Raw genomic sequence first — 14,486 nt, 5'->3', positions numbered from 1 at the left:
GCTCCTGACGCCGCTCGCAGTCCCGGCACCGCTCTCCATCAAGGTACCGGTCGCACTCGCGGTGATGTTCAACATCTCGTTCACTGGACAGATACTCCTGGTACTGATCTGGCTCTTGGCACCGATCTCGGTACTGTGTATCCCGCAGTCACTCCAGGCAAAGGGACTCGAGATCCCGGTCGACCTCTCGGCACTGGTACGGTAGAAGGTCCCGGTCTCGCTCGCGGTACTACCATAGCTCCCGGTACTGCTCCCCGGTACCACCCCGGGATCGAGCATCAAGAACAGTGGTGTCCTCCCAGGGTCTCTTGGCACCACCGTGGCCTTCAAGACACACATCAGTATCGTCTCAAGCTGGCAGTGCATCCTACCATCAGGAGGGGGAATCTGATGTCCCCAGCCAATATCTGCAGGGACAAAGCCACGAACAAGGGCCTCATCACTGGTCCTTCTGGACACCATAGGCATACCACCAGGCCCAAGGTGCCCCATCAATGGCTCAACGCTTGGCCCCGTCAGAGCACCGGGTACCAGAGTCGACAGTGAGCTGCCTCCCCCATGGGCACGGACGAGGCTCCAATTCCCTCTGCAGTCACCAAGGTTTCACCTGATGCAGATGACGCCCCTCAAGTGCACGACCCACCTCAGGATCCGTTGGTCCCAGGCCTCTCCTCCTCCTCCTCACCTGATGAGGTGGTAGCAGGAACATCTTCCTCAGGCCCTCCACCAATTGATCTCAGAGCCCATCAAGACCTCTTGAGGCGGGTGGCCCAGAATATGAACTTGCAGGTGGAGGAGGTCACTGAAATAGAGGACCCAGTCATGGACATCTTATGGCTGATGCACCCACTAGAGTGGCTCTCCCGTTCATCTGCACTATACTAGCCAATGCGGACACCATTTGGCAATCCACAGCTTCAATTCCACCTACAGCTAGGGGAGTAGAGAGGAAATATATGGTCCCCTCAAAGGGGTATGAATATCTCTACATCCACCCACCACTCTGTTCTCTGGTTGTCCAATCGGTGAACGAACGGGAGCGTCATGGCCAGCAAGCATCAGCTCCTAAGGTGAAGGAGGCTAGACGCAAGGACCTTCTAGGCCGCAAAATATACTCGGCTGGGGGCCTCCAACTTAGGCTATGGCTACACTTGCAGCTGCACAGCGCTGAGAGGTACAGCTGTGTAGGGAAAGTGCTGCAGTGTGGCCATGCTGACAGCTACCAGCGCTGCAGTGTGGCCACATTTGCAGCGCTGTTGGGAGTGGTGCATTGTGGGCAGCTATCCCACAGAGCACCTCATCCCATTTTGGCGCCGTTGGTTGTGGGAAGGGGACGGAAGGGTGCGGGTCCCATTCCACTTCCTGTTCAATGACTGCTGCCAGGGGAATCCGGACCTCACCTAGAGTGGGCCATTTTTATTGTTTTTTTCTTTTTTTTGTAAACTTACCCCCCGGCGTACTGCTCCCATTGGTGTCTTGAGTGATAGCCTGGCGGCGGTAGTCCCCGGCGGAGGAGCATGGTCTAGCAGATAGCGGGGGGGGTTGGGTCGGGGGGCTAGCCGGATTGTGAGGTGCGGTGCTTGGTGGTGGGAGGCAGGCTGCGGAGTGTTCTAGTGGTTTTGGAAAGGCTTGTCAACTGCGTCCTGGTAAAGTGGCATACTGTCTAGGGTGGAAAGAAGCTGGAGTGTACCATACATACAAAATGTAAGCAGAGAGCGGACGAAGAACAAATAAATTCAGCTTATGTAGGGTAATTGACTGTTGACGATGTAGTAGTAGCTCTGTTTCGTCTTGGATCAATCTGTCAGAATAATGCACTAGAGAAGAGACTATGTGCCGCTAGGTCAAGTGCCCATGCAGTGATAAGACAAAAACCTGTTGTACAAATCACAAATAGATATGCCATGATGTATTATGGTCAGATGAGAGGAACTATACTTGATCTCTGAAAGCTGAGAATGCGGCCAAGATTATGGAGTGGTGGTAATTAGAGCAAATATCTCACGATCTAAATGCGCAGTTACATAATTGATGATCCGCCAGATAAGTAAGGAAGCTCATCCTCATCACGTCCACAGCTCGAGCTATTGCGTAGCCTGGAGCTAGGCTTCTGTCATCAGGTCTTCACTCGCTGCCACTCCCCTACTCCTCTTTGTTTGCGAAAGCTCTCAGCGCTTTCGTCTTAGCACTCGATGTCGAGTCATCTAAAGTGGTCCTCAGTGGAATGCTACTCTGATCGAATAGTCGTGGCCTGAGAGTCATGAGAGGGAATAGCCCTGCTGTTAACCGCACGCTGGCACGCGTCAAAATCGCTGCAAGCTGCAAAAAGTGCGTGTAAGGAGGAGTGTCCAAATCTTACGAAATTCCTGAGCCTCCCGTGGTGTTTGCGTGCTATCGAAATTACTCTAGTCCCAGGCCAAATGATTCCGATGGCGAACAAAGTCGCAGACTGCTGCAATACACACACTTGACATAGAGAGAGGGGTGAGCTGCTAAAAAGCTGTGTGAACGGTGAGTTAACTACGATGTGGTAGCCAAATCGGAGCCACGATGAAACCAAGAAGGAAGTATAGATGACCTAGGCGTGACCACGCCCTCAACTTCAGCAGTTAGAGTGCGCCTGACTGAGAGCGTAGATTAGAGAGGCAGACTGTAGACTGTGTGGCATATCTAAGACGTTATGCATGTGTCCTCGCCCGGTATAGTGCGAGTTCTATGCAGGTCTCAGAGTGTACTAATATTCCTCTGTACGCTCGCTCTCTGGTTGTGACTATAGGTTACAGCATGCCGTTACTCTGAGATATTTCTCCACTGTCTACGAGTGACCGAATGCAAATCGCGCGCGCAGACTACGTTGTGGTGATGTATCGTGCTTCCATTGCACCGACCCATGATAAAGAGTGCTGTTGGATCTCGTGCTTGTTACTCTTTCGATATGGGTGACTAGCGCCTTCTTGTGAGAGTCCGAGAGGCAATAACTGCTGCACTTCAGGATGCCTATACTGCATGGTGATGGGAGTTGAGTGCAGAGGGTAAGGGTCGTAGTTCTCAGGGCTGGTTGGTGAACGTACAGGTGTTGGGGGCAGCTGGTGGTGGTAAGAACCTGGATGCTGGGCAAGGGGGTTTGGAACTGACACAGGGGCACAAGGGAAAGAGCTTTGGAGGGGGCACAGTAGTGCTCTGCCTGCATGGCTACGAGTGCCTGCATAGAGTCCGCTTGGCGCGCCAGGATGCTTATCAGTTGCTTCGTGCTTTTCTTCTTAACCGCTGCATTTCTCTGGTGGAGCCTGCTTTCCCTTTCCCTCCAGTCCTGCAGTTTTTTACTCTCTCTAGCAGACTGATCCATAACTGCTTTCAGCATGTCGTCTTTGCTTTTTTGCGGCTTCTTCCTGAGGTTTCGTAGCCTCTGAGCAGTCGCTGACATGGGCATTCAAGTAGTCAAGGACACTTTTCAAAAGACAAAAATGGCAACAGTTAACACAGGCTGCATTGTTTATAATCTCACCCAGACAGTTATTCCCACACAATGAAGGAGTTTACAGTCTTCACCTTAGCATACTTTTCCCATACCCCACAGGAGCGAAGAAATGGTGAGTAAGGGGGACTGATTGCTTCAGGGATGTGCAGGGGTTTCTGTGCATTGGGGAAAGCAAACTACTGCAAGGGGCATCTACCCTGAACAGTCTCCCAACATTTTCCGCAGGAGTTAATCCTGGAAGATATCTCGCTGCTGCGGGTCACCTGGGAAGAGCGGGAGGGTCTTATACAGCTCTGCGGATTCCGCCCTGGCCCCTATGCAGCTTGCCTGCGTGCAGCAATGGTCCCCCCACCCCTAGCGGCACAGTGGCATGGACGCGTTAGCCTGACTGGGACAAGGACCACTGTGGCTCTCCCTATAAACTTGCGCAAGCGCATTGCCCACGCTCTGGCTGAAACTTTTGAAGAGATTACCGAGGCCGATTACCGCGATGTGATAGACCACATCAATGGGCTATTCCACATCTAGGCATGCATGCATGCAGCCCTACACTCCCCCCGAAACATTTCCATCCTGAAAATAAAAGCTGCTTACTGGTAACCCGCTCCTCTGCTTGTCCTTCACCAAGTTCCGGCTGCTGCGACTGGCTACCTTCCTCCTGGCTTAAGAAGAGCTCCTGGCTGCATGCCTCCTGGGACTCCGGGGTGCCTCCCCCCACCCCAGTACCTTCACTCTTGGTTTCCTCCCCTCCTCCTTCTCTTCCTCCCCTTCCCGCTCTGAAGTGTCTATCGTGGTCATCAGATTGGCGGTGGGGTCAACCCCAAGTATCATGTCCAGCTCCTTGTAAAAACGGCAGGTCATGGGGGCAGCGCCGAAGTGGCAGTTTCCCTCACGGGCTTTGCAATAGGCACTCCGCAGCTCCTTCACTTTAACCCTGCACTGCACCGCGTCCCGGTCATGGCCCCCTTCCATCATGGCTTTTGATATCTGCCCATAGGTATCATAATTCCTACAGCTGGAGCACAGCTGTGACTGCACAGCTGCCTCGCCCCAAACACTGATGAGGTCCATCAACTCGCCATTGCTCCATGCTGGGGCTCGTTTGGCGCATGGAGGCATGGTCACCTGGAAAGATTCACTGATTCTCCACACCTGGCTGAGCAAATGGGAAGGGGATTTTTAAAATTCCCGGGGCATTTAAAGGGCGGGTCACCTGAGGCCAGGGCAGTAGAGTGCGAACTGATGAGCAGAGTGGCTGAATAGGCATTCTGGGATACCTCCGAATACCTCGGAGGCCAATTACAGCGCTTTTGGTTGCCACACTTGCGGAGCAGCGCTGCATCACCAGCGCTGCAATCCTTATACCCCAGGCAGAGCAGGAGTACAGCCAGCACTGCAGCCAGGGAGATACAGCGCTGTATGTGCCTTGCAAGTGTGGACGGTGAGTAAGTTGCAGCGCTGTAAACCCCACCACCAGCGCTGCAACTCTCCAGTGTAGCCATGGCCTTAGGATGGCAAACCAACAAGCCCTCCTAAGTCGGTATAACTTTAATACATGGGTGTCTGTGGGGAAGTTTATGGAGCTTCTTCCCCAGGAGTCCCATCCAGAGTTTATGGCCCTGCTTGAAGAGGGTAAAAAGGTGGCAAGAACCTCCCTCCAGGCCTCTCTGGACACAGCGGACTTGGCTGCCAGAACTCTGGCATCCGGAGTGACGATGAGGCGTATCTCCTGGCTCCAGGCTTCAGGCCTTCCTCCTGAATTGCAACAGACCATTCAGGATTTACCCTTCAAGGACCAGTGCCTTTTCTCAGACAAAACCGACCCCAGGTTGCAAAGTCTGAAAGACAACCGGGTCATAATGCGCTTGCTGGGTATGCACATGCCAGTGACCCAACGAAGGTCCTTCCGGCCCCAGCCACACCACCCTTACAATCAGTCTAGGCCACGTCAGGACGCTACCAGAAGGCGTGGCAGGGGGAATCGGCGGAGGCAGTCTGGTCCTCAAGGAACCCAAAGTCAAGTGCTTCCTAAACCACCAATGGGGACCAAGCAAAACTTTTGATGGGACGCCCGAGGACGGCCCACCAGTGATCCTACTGAAACCTTCTCCTTCCTTTTTCAACCACCTCTCCCATTTCGTCCCTGCCTGGTCCCAGTTAACCTGAGATCGTTGGGTCCTCCACACGGTGGAAGCGGGATACCACTTCCAGTTTGTTTTAAACCCCCCCACGCTCCCTATTCATCCCTCTTCAGGGACCCCTCTCATGAGCAAGTCTTCTTACAAGAGGTCCAGGCACTCCTAAAACTGGGAGCCATAGAGGAGGTGCCAGAAGACATGAGGGGCAAGGGGTTCTGTTCCCGCTATTTCTTAATCTCCAAGGCAAGGAGGTCTACGACCGATCCTAGACCTGTGAGAACTCAACAAATTCCTGATAAAGCTGAAGTTCCGCATGGTATCCTTGGGGACCATCATCCCATCCCTGGATCCGGGAGACTGGTATACCACGCTTGATATGAAGGACGCTTATTTCCACATCGCCATTTATCCACCACACAGACGGTACCTCCATTTTATGGTCAACCACCAACGCTTTCAGTTCACAGTACTTCCCTTTGGCCTTTCTACAGCTCCAAGGGTCTTCACCAAATGCATGGCTCTAGTAGCCGCCTCCCTCCGGCGTCGTCAAGTACACGTCTACCTGTATCTTGACAACTGGCTCATTCGAGGGACTTCCCAGTCACAAGTATCTTAGCACCTGTGCATCATCAGAGACCTCTTCGGGAGCCTAGGCCTCATGATCAACACAGAAAAGTCTACTCTGACACCCACGCAGAGAATAGACTTCATCAGAGCTGTACTGGACTCCAGTCTGGCCAGAGCCTGCCTGCCTCCCCCAGTCGCGTTTTCAAATGATGGCTTCAATAATTCGAAGTCTTCAATCCTTTCTGACAACGTCGGTGCGCATTTGCCTTTTCCTAATAGGTCACATGGCCTCCTGCACCTTCGTGATCAAGTACGCGAGACTACGTCTCCGTCCCTTCCAAACCTGGCTGGCTTCCATATACCGTCCACACAGAGACAGTCTGGATTCGGTGCTCACTATCCCCAGGAAGGTTCTCGACTCCCTCACTTGGTGGTTAGACCCCTCTCTGGTTTGCACAGGGATGCCATTCCACCCACCACAACCCTTGGTGGCCCTAACCACAGACACGTCATCTCTGGGTTGGGGTGCCTACCTCGGGAGCCTTCACACTCAAGGCCTCTGGTTGCCCCAAGAGCTGGCCCTGCACATCAATGTGAGGGAGCTGAGAGCAGTCCGTCTAGCATGCCAGGTGTTTTGGGACCATCTACAAAGCTGTTGTGTATCAGTGTTCACAGACAACACAATGGCCATGTTTTACATAAACAAGCAGGGTGGAGCACGCTCCTCGCTCCTTTGTCAAGAAGCCATTCACCTCTGGGACTTTTGCATAGCCCACTCTATCGATTTGGTAGCGTCTTTTCTCCCAGGAGTCCAGAACACTCTGGCAGATCACCTCAGCAGGTCCTTCCTGTCTCACGAGTGGTCGATACGCCCGGACATTATCCGATCTGTTTTCCGGAGGTGAGGTTTCCCCCACATAGACCTCTTTGCCTCTCAAGAGAACAGGAAATGCCAGGTGTTCTGCTCCTTCCAAGGACGCTCCCCGGGCTCCCTCTCAGACGCATTCCTGATTCCGTGGAAGAGGCACCTAGTTTATGCCTTTCCACTGTTTCCGCTCGTCCACAGAGTCTTACTCAAGCTCCGCAGGGAGAGAGCCCACCTGATCCTCATTGCTCCAGCATGGCCGAGGCAGCATTGGTACACCGTGTTGTTCGACCTCTCAGTGGCGGACCCGATCCCCCTGCCACTCTAGCCGGACCTCATAACACAGGACTTTGGCAGGCTTCACCATCCGGACCTGCAATCTCTTCATCTCACGGCATGGCTGGTGTGTGGTTGAGCCAGTCTGAGTTGCGTTACTCTGCCTCGGTTCAACAGGTGCTCTTGGGCAGTAGGAAGCCTTCCACGAGGACAACATATCTCACCAAGTGGAAGCGTTTCTCCTGCTGGTGCTCTCAGAATAACTTAGTCCCCGGACAGGTATCTGTCCCCACTGTCCTGGATTACCTATGGTCCCTGAAAGAGCAGGGCCTGGCGGTCTCTTCTATAAAGGTGCATTTGGCAGCTATTTCCACCTTCCACCAGGGGAAAGTGGCAGTTCAATCTTTTCTCACCCCATAGTTTCCAGGTTCCTTAAGGGATTGGAGCGGTTGTACCCTCAAGTCAGACGTCCAGCCCCTACCTGGGATCTAAACCTGGTGCTAGCCAAGCTTATGGGTGCGCCCCTTTTGAGCCTTTGGCCACCTGCTCGCTGCTGTACCTCTCCTGGAAGACAGCCTTCCTTGTTGCTATCACCTCAGCAAGACGAGTATCAGAGCTTCGGGCTTTGACAGCGGATCCCCCGTATATGGTATTCCACAAGGATAAGGTACAGCTGCGTCTACACCCCTCTTTCCTCCCTAAGGTGGTATCTGCCTTTCATGTCAATCAAGACATCTTTCTCCCACTCTTTTTCCCGAAGCCGCACTCATCGCGTCGGGAACAACAACTACATACCTTGGATGTCCGCAGGGCTCTCACCTTTTATATCAAGAGGACTAGACCCTTTGGACGTTCGCCTCAGCTCTTTGTAGCAGTGGCAGACCAGATGAAAGGCATGCCGGTCTCTTCCCAAAGAATTTCATCTTGGGTGACATCCTGCATCCGAACATGCTATGAATTGGCTCACATTCCAGCTAGCCATCTCACCACCCCTTCTACTCGGGCGCAAGCCTCATCTGCCGCTTTCCTGGCCCATGTCCCCATCCAGGAAATACATTGCGCTGCTACCTGATCATCGATTCACACCTTTGCCTCACATTACGCATTGGTTCAGCGGTCCAGAGACGATGCAGCCTTTGGCTCAGCGGTTTTGCATTCTGCAACGTCTCACTCCAAACCCACCGCCTAGGTAAGGCTTGGGAATCACCTAATTGGAATGGATACGAGCAAGCACTCGAAGAAGAAAAGACGGTTACTCACCTTTGTAGCTGTTGTTCTTTGAGATGTGTTGCTCATATCCATTCTAAACCTGCCCTCCTTCCCCACTGTCGGAGGAGCTGGCAAGAGGGAACTGAAGACCCGTTGGGTCGGCAGGGGTATATATCCGGTGCTATAGCGGCACCACTCCAGGGGGCGCCCAACCGCCCCACCGAGTGTTGCTAGGGTAAAAATCTTCGGACGAGCATGCACGCAGCGTGCGCACACCTAATTGGAATGGATATGAGCAACACATCTCGAAGAACAACAGTTACAAATGTGAGTAACTGTCTTTTACGTGACTCAGGTGACCCATTACACAAGGTGAATAGTTCAAAGGAATGTTCCATTGCAAACAGAGATGGTGAGCAATCCCTAGCTGAAATATGTCCATGTAAAACCATTCAATGGATATTTTTGAATGGTGAGAAATGAAGTTTTATTGTTCACTGCTTATGTTTTAACCAGCTGTGAGCAAGTTAAAGGTAGTGAGGTTAGGAATGAAGTGAAATCACAAGTAAATAGTAAAGATTAGTACGAGATAATTGAATATAGAATAGACTCTTAGTGGTTTTGTGTTGCTAAGTATTCACTCTTGCGGGGAAGGGGCACAGGGGTTGGTGGGGCGGAGAGGAGACTTAACCAGCTCCTCTGGACTTGTTCAGCACCAATGAGGTGCACCTGCAAGGCTTATTCACCCCCAGGATGGGGGTGAGCTTAAAAGGGAAAACCTGCTAGAGGTGGGAGTGATGAACAGCTGCTCTGCTTCAAAGATTGCTGTCAATAGAGACAGGCCAGCCGAGAGGGAGTCCATGGCAGGCTGCACTACTCCTAAAGTTGCACAGCCCAGCTACAAAGCAGTACACCCAAAGAGGAGGGGCATAAGACCAAAAGGCTGATAGCCAGGCCACTTTTGCCTTTCTTTGTTGTCTTCAGGGCCGGCTCCAGGCACCAGCTGACCAAGCACGTGCTTGGGGCGGCATCTTGTAAGGGGCAGCCAATCTTGCCATGGTGGGGGGCACTCATATTTTGTTTGTTTGTTTGTTTTTGGTTCAGTGGGGCAGCGCTTGAGGTTTTTTGTTGTTGTTGTTTTTGTTTCAGCGGTGCTCGGGGAGGTGTTTCAGTGGTAGGGTGGCGCGGCGCTGCGCTTGGGGGGTGGGAATTGCGGCAGGGTAGCGCTCTTTTTTTTCACTTGGGGTAGCAGAAAAGTTAGAGCCGGCCCTGGTTGTCATACAGATTCCCCTCTCCACTAAGGGAAAGAGAGGGGAGAGGACCTTACTTTTGGCTCTTTGTTTTACTTGGAGAACCCCTCATGTGCTATGAACTTGAGGGGGGAAGGACATTATAAATGACTGGACTCGAGGGAGCCCCTGGCCTCCCACACTAAGATTCAACAACAACTGTAGTCTTTGCAATTCTATTAAAGTGTGGTTTATTTTGAAAATTAACTATATAAAAAGGCACCTCCTTCCTCAATAAATCTGTTCTTTTAATATATTCAGATAAATATCTTCATACTTCAACAACAAAAAATGAATATTTACTCTTCTTAGCTCTAGAGAACAACACAGCTACGAAAGTGAGCACTGCTGATTCTATTCCATCTTGCACATCAGCAACAGTATTTTTGACTGAATTTCTATCAGTTGCATCTGTGAAAACCTGTTCAAAACAGTGGGGTTGCACAAGTGTTACTAAGGGCAAAATTGGAAGACAGTGGTATTGCACAGGTATAGTGGAGGGCTCAATTTAGCTTGCAGAAATTTTATTTCTGGTGGCAATGTGCAAGAGAAAAAAACTATTGGAATCTTTAAGCCTATGGGAAGATTGCAGGAGTGGTAGTTAGGGGATAAAAAACAACTTTGTATTTGTAAGATGAGGTCATTTAATCCAGAAATTGCTGAGACAAAATAAACCTAGAACTTCATAGACTTATTTTTACAGAGTTACTTTGCGGAGTAGAACCTCACTTTAATTCCCTCCACAAATGTAGTGTCGTTCTTTAGTAGTCCGTCAGCATGAATTTGACTGTATTTTCAAGTACTTTTGACATTCTTTAGGGATCCTAAAGATAGCTGGCAACATTTAGGAGGGCAGTGAGGTGTGGAACATTTAAGAAACTCTTTTACTTCAGAGCATTGGAAGGGATGTTTAGATTAAATATTCCAAGAAACTCAGACTTCTTTGGACTGAAAAGCTCTCCAAAACAAAATGAGCCTAGAAGGCAAGTTTCTGCCACAGCTTAATCTCTAAAGAACCATTCAAAAACAGCCTTAGTTTAAATCCTTCTGTGCTTATGTGGCACCTAGGGCATTGAACAGATTTCCCAGACTTTTTTCCTCTGTGCAGTTTCAGACAGCTAGTTAGCACCACAATTTGCCAACTTTCAATCTGTTTTCCCCTAAACTACACCTGGAGGGATCATAACAATCTTTCTCTCTCCCTCTCTTTGACCTTTATGTCCTGCTTTGCAGAGTGCCTCTAATAATATGCGGGCTGCAATTCTCAATGTGTCAGGAACCAAATATTCTTATAATGTACATTATAAACTAAAACTTCACTGTCAGCATCAAACAAGCTGTTCACGTGCACTATTAAAAAGGCAACTATAAGTAAACTATTGGGAGTTTAATAATAGGGATGCACTGCACTGACTGACAGTGATATGAACTGTGCTGAACAAATCTCTGCAAACTCTTACTCTCATTGCCTTTTGCCCTCGAGGCTCCTAATAGAAAGCAAATTGAAAACAGTGCTACTGAGCCATCAGAAAATGTCCCAAGTATTAGAGGCACCCAAGCTGTATCCATTGCGCACTAAGGCAGCAAACATTTAAAAGACATCAGTCTCCAGATTTCATTCTGAACAGCATTTTTGGAGAGCTTGTGATCTTGGGGTCTGCGTTATGCACAATGAGGACCCAAACCAGTTCTTATTGTAGATAATTGGGCTTTTGCTAATGACTTTAGTGGGAGTAGGACTAGGCACCCTGGGTTTGGTGCAAACCCCATTGAAGTCATCGAGAAAACTCCCACTGGCTTCCATAAATTTTGCCCTAAGAGAGGAAAGGTAGAAAGAAATGGAGGTGTGGGATTAACTAAAGACAATTCACAAAGAGATTTAAGCATTGCAGCACCTAACTTTCGGCCCCTAGAAAAATCATAAGTACACCACTGCAATCTACAAAGCCTGAGTTAGGCACAAATGAATCAGGGAGGGGAGAGGCACCTGCGAATGGGATCCATGAAACCCAGCACATTAGATTGGGAGCCACCTAAGCTAGCCAATGGTAGATTCCAACAACTCTCTCATGGAGTTAGCTGCATGGGCTGTGGGGAGGTGCCTGTCTCTGCTTGCAGTCTGGAGCCAGGAACCTGTCTCCTGGAGTTCAGTGGCTTTAGTGTGAGAACGAGTTAGGTGCCTGCCTCATTCTCACACAAAACGGTGGGAGGAGGGGGTTGTGCTGCCCAATTTATAGCTTTTATCCAAGTGGTTAGAGCACTCACCTGGTATGTAAGACACCCAGGTTTAATGCTCCCTTCTGATAGAGGGGGAAAAAGGATTGGACTGGGGTCACCCACCCATTAGGAGAGTGCTCTAACCACTGAGATATAGATATTTTCATGTGGCACTCACTCAGGCTGCCCTGTAGAAACTGTTGCACTTTGGGTAACTGCTTGAAGAGTCATTGGGCCAGAGAGAGAGAGAGTGAGTGTAAAAGGGTATGAGAATGATTCCGTCATCCAGTGGTCAGGGCACCTGACTCCAATCCCCCTGCTGCAATGACTACTCAGCTATTTATACATAGCTGAACAGCTTCAAAAGGAGATACAGAGGGAGCGCCACATTGGAATATCCTTTAGTCCTGTGATTAGAATTCTCTCCTGATGGATGGGAGACCCCTGCTCAGGAAGAGAAAGGAATTGAACCCGTCTCTCTCACATCCCACATGAGTGCTCTAACCACTGGCCTGAAAATTATAAGGTGAGGGGCACCACCACCTTTTCTGGTCTGATTTTGAAAATGACCTGATCTTGTTGTCAATCTCTGAGTAAGTCTACTGGATTGGGCCCCATGGGTGAGATAGGTAAAGAAAAAACCTATCTTCCCTTGGTTTGTGGATTGCTCTGTGGATTAGGCACCCAAATGCTTATCTCACACTTAAAGGGAGGCAGCAGTGTCCATGCTCAGAGACAGAAACATAGGCACCTAGGGAACTTTTACCCAGAAAACATAGCTGCTGAGTGAGTTTGGGTGGGTTCGGAGGCAGGCGAATGGGAGTTTTGTGGATTGCAGTGGCACCTAAAACAGGGGCTTTGGAGCCTAAGTACTTCTGTGGATCAGGGACCCAGTCTCCAACCATATCTTTGAAAGCATGGAAGTTAGAGGTGGAAAAGACTTAGTGGACCCTCTAGCTGTTTTCCCAGCCAATGCAGGGTTGCTTCTGTAATATATTCTCCAGTGGTTTATGCAGTCTGGTTTTAAAGATTTTGGAGCTCTTTTCCTCATGAGAAACAGTATGCAAATCTTGTGAAGTTTTTGCTTTGTTTTGTTAAGATAACCCACCTGGCAAGCAGGTTTTCTCCAGAAATTGCAGCTCCATTGAATATATGATATTACCTCATAAATTGTCATGTCTAAGTCATGGACAGGAACATTATTTGTCCCAGGAAGTGCAGCACAGCAATCATGAAGATACCGAGATTTCTCTGTTAAATTTACCAGGGATGATTGGATTTATTAGTCTGCATGTGTCTTTGACTGATACATCATGCTGGATGCTGTAGGCAAACATATACTAATTGGAAGAACAAATAGAAAACCCTAAGGATGCTCATACTTAATGACACTGCCCATATTCTAAAATGTCTCTACCGCAAATTACTCATTACATAGCTATCGGCAATGCAAGTTAATTTATCAGCAGCTAAGTTAAAGCATGAACTTCTAACAAGACACACTGTACAGTACCTAGCTAGGAAGGTTTCCAACCGCTCAGATTTTAAATGAAAGAGAGAGTGAGAGAAACAGGCCAGGCCAGTTCAGGGAGAGGAAAGCAACAATATATAATGTATTGTAAGGTTAATGATCTAATGGATGGTGATGAATTAATTAACTTTTAATTAGTTCTACTTTGGTACTGTATTAGAACCAAATTATTGCTGAAGAGGACTAAATGTTCAAGCTGAAATCCTCACAGGAGCATCAAGTTAGAAGCAAAAACCTGGCTTCAGAACAAAGACGAATTGAATAGAAATGTATCTGGTTGTTGCCTGTAATGATTTCAAGCCAGATAATTGCTTTTGAAGCCAAGCTGAACAAAAGAAAGGGAAAATCAAATATGAGAAGGCAGCAAATTCCCAAACCTTTTTTGGCAGTGGGGACTTTATCTTGTCACATTGTCAGTTGTGTATTAGCTTGTTTTCATCAACTGATAAATCTGACAGACAGACTTGTATGAAGTACCTGTGAGTTGTGCTGGTCTAAAGAGGAAATACCTCGCCTGATGCATCCTAAAACCGCATTTGCTTTTTTAACGGCCATATTGCATTGGCGGCTCATAGTCATCCTTCGATCAACCAATACTCCAAGGTCCTTCTCCTCCTCTGTTGTTTCCAACTGATGTGTCCCCAATGTATATCTAAAATTCTTATTATTAATCCCTAAGTGCATGACCTTGCACTTTTCACTATTAAATTTCATCCTGTTACTGATTACTCCAAGTTTACCAAGAGTCATCCAGACTCTTCCTTATCTGTATCCCGGTCCTTCTCTTGTTAACAATACACCCAGCTTTGTGCATCCGCCAAAACTATTTATTAACACATTCCCGCTCTTTGTCGCCAAGGTCAGTAACAAAAGGCTTAAATAGACTCTAGTCCCAAAAACCCAATCCTGTAAGAAC

Source organism: Chelonoidis abingdonii, chromosome 4 (assembly GCF_003597395.2).
Source record: "Chelonoidis abingdonii isolate Lonesome George chromosome 4, CheloAbing_2.0, whole genome shotgun sequence".
In the NCBI taxonomy this organism is placed as follows: Eukaryota; Metazoa; Chordata; order Testudines; family Testudinidae; genus Chelonoidis; species Chelonoidis abingdonii.
This window is presented reverse-complemented; position numbering follows the sequence as displayed.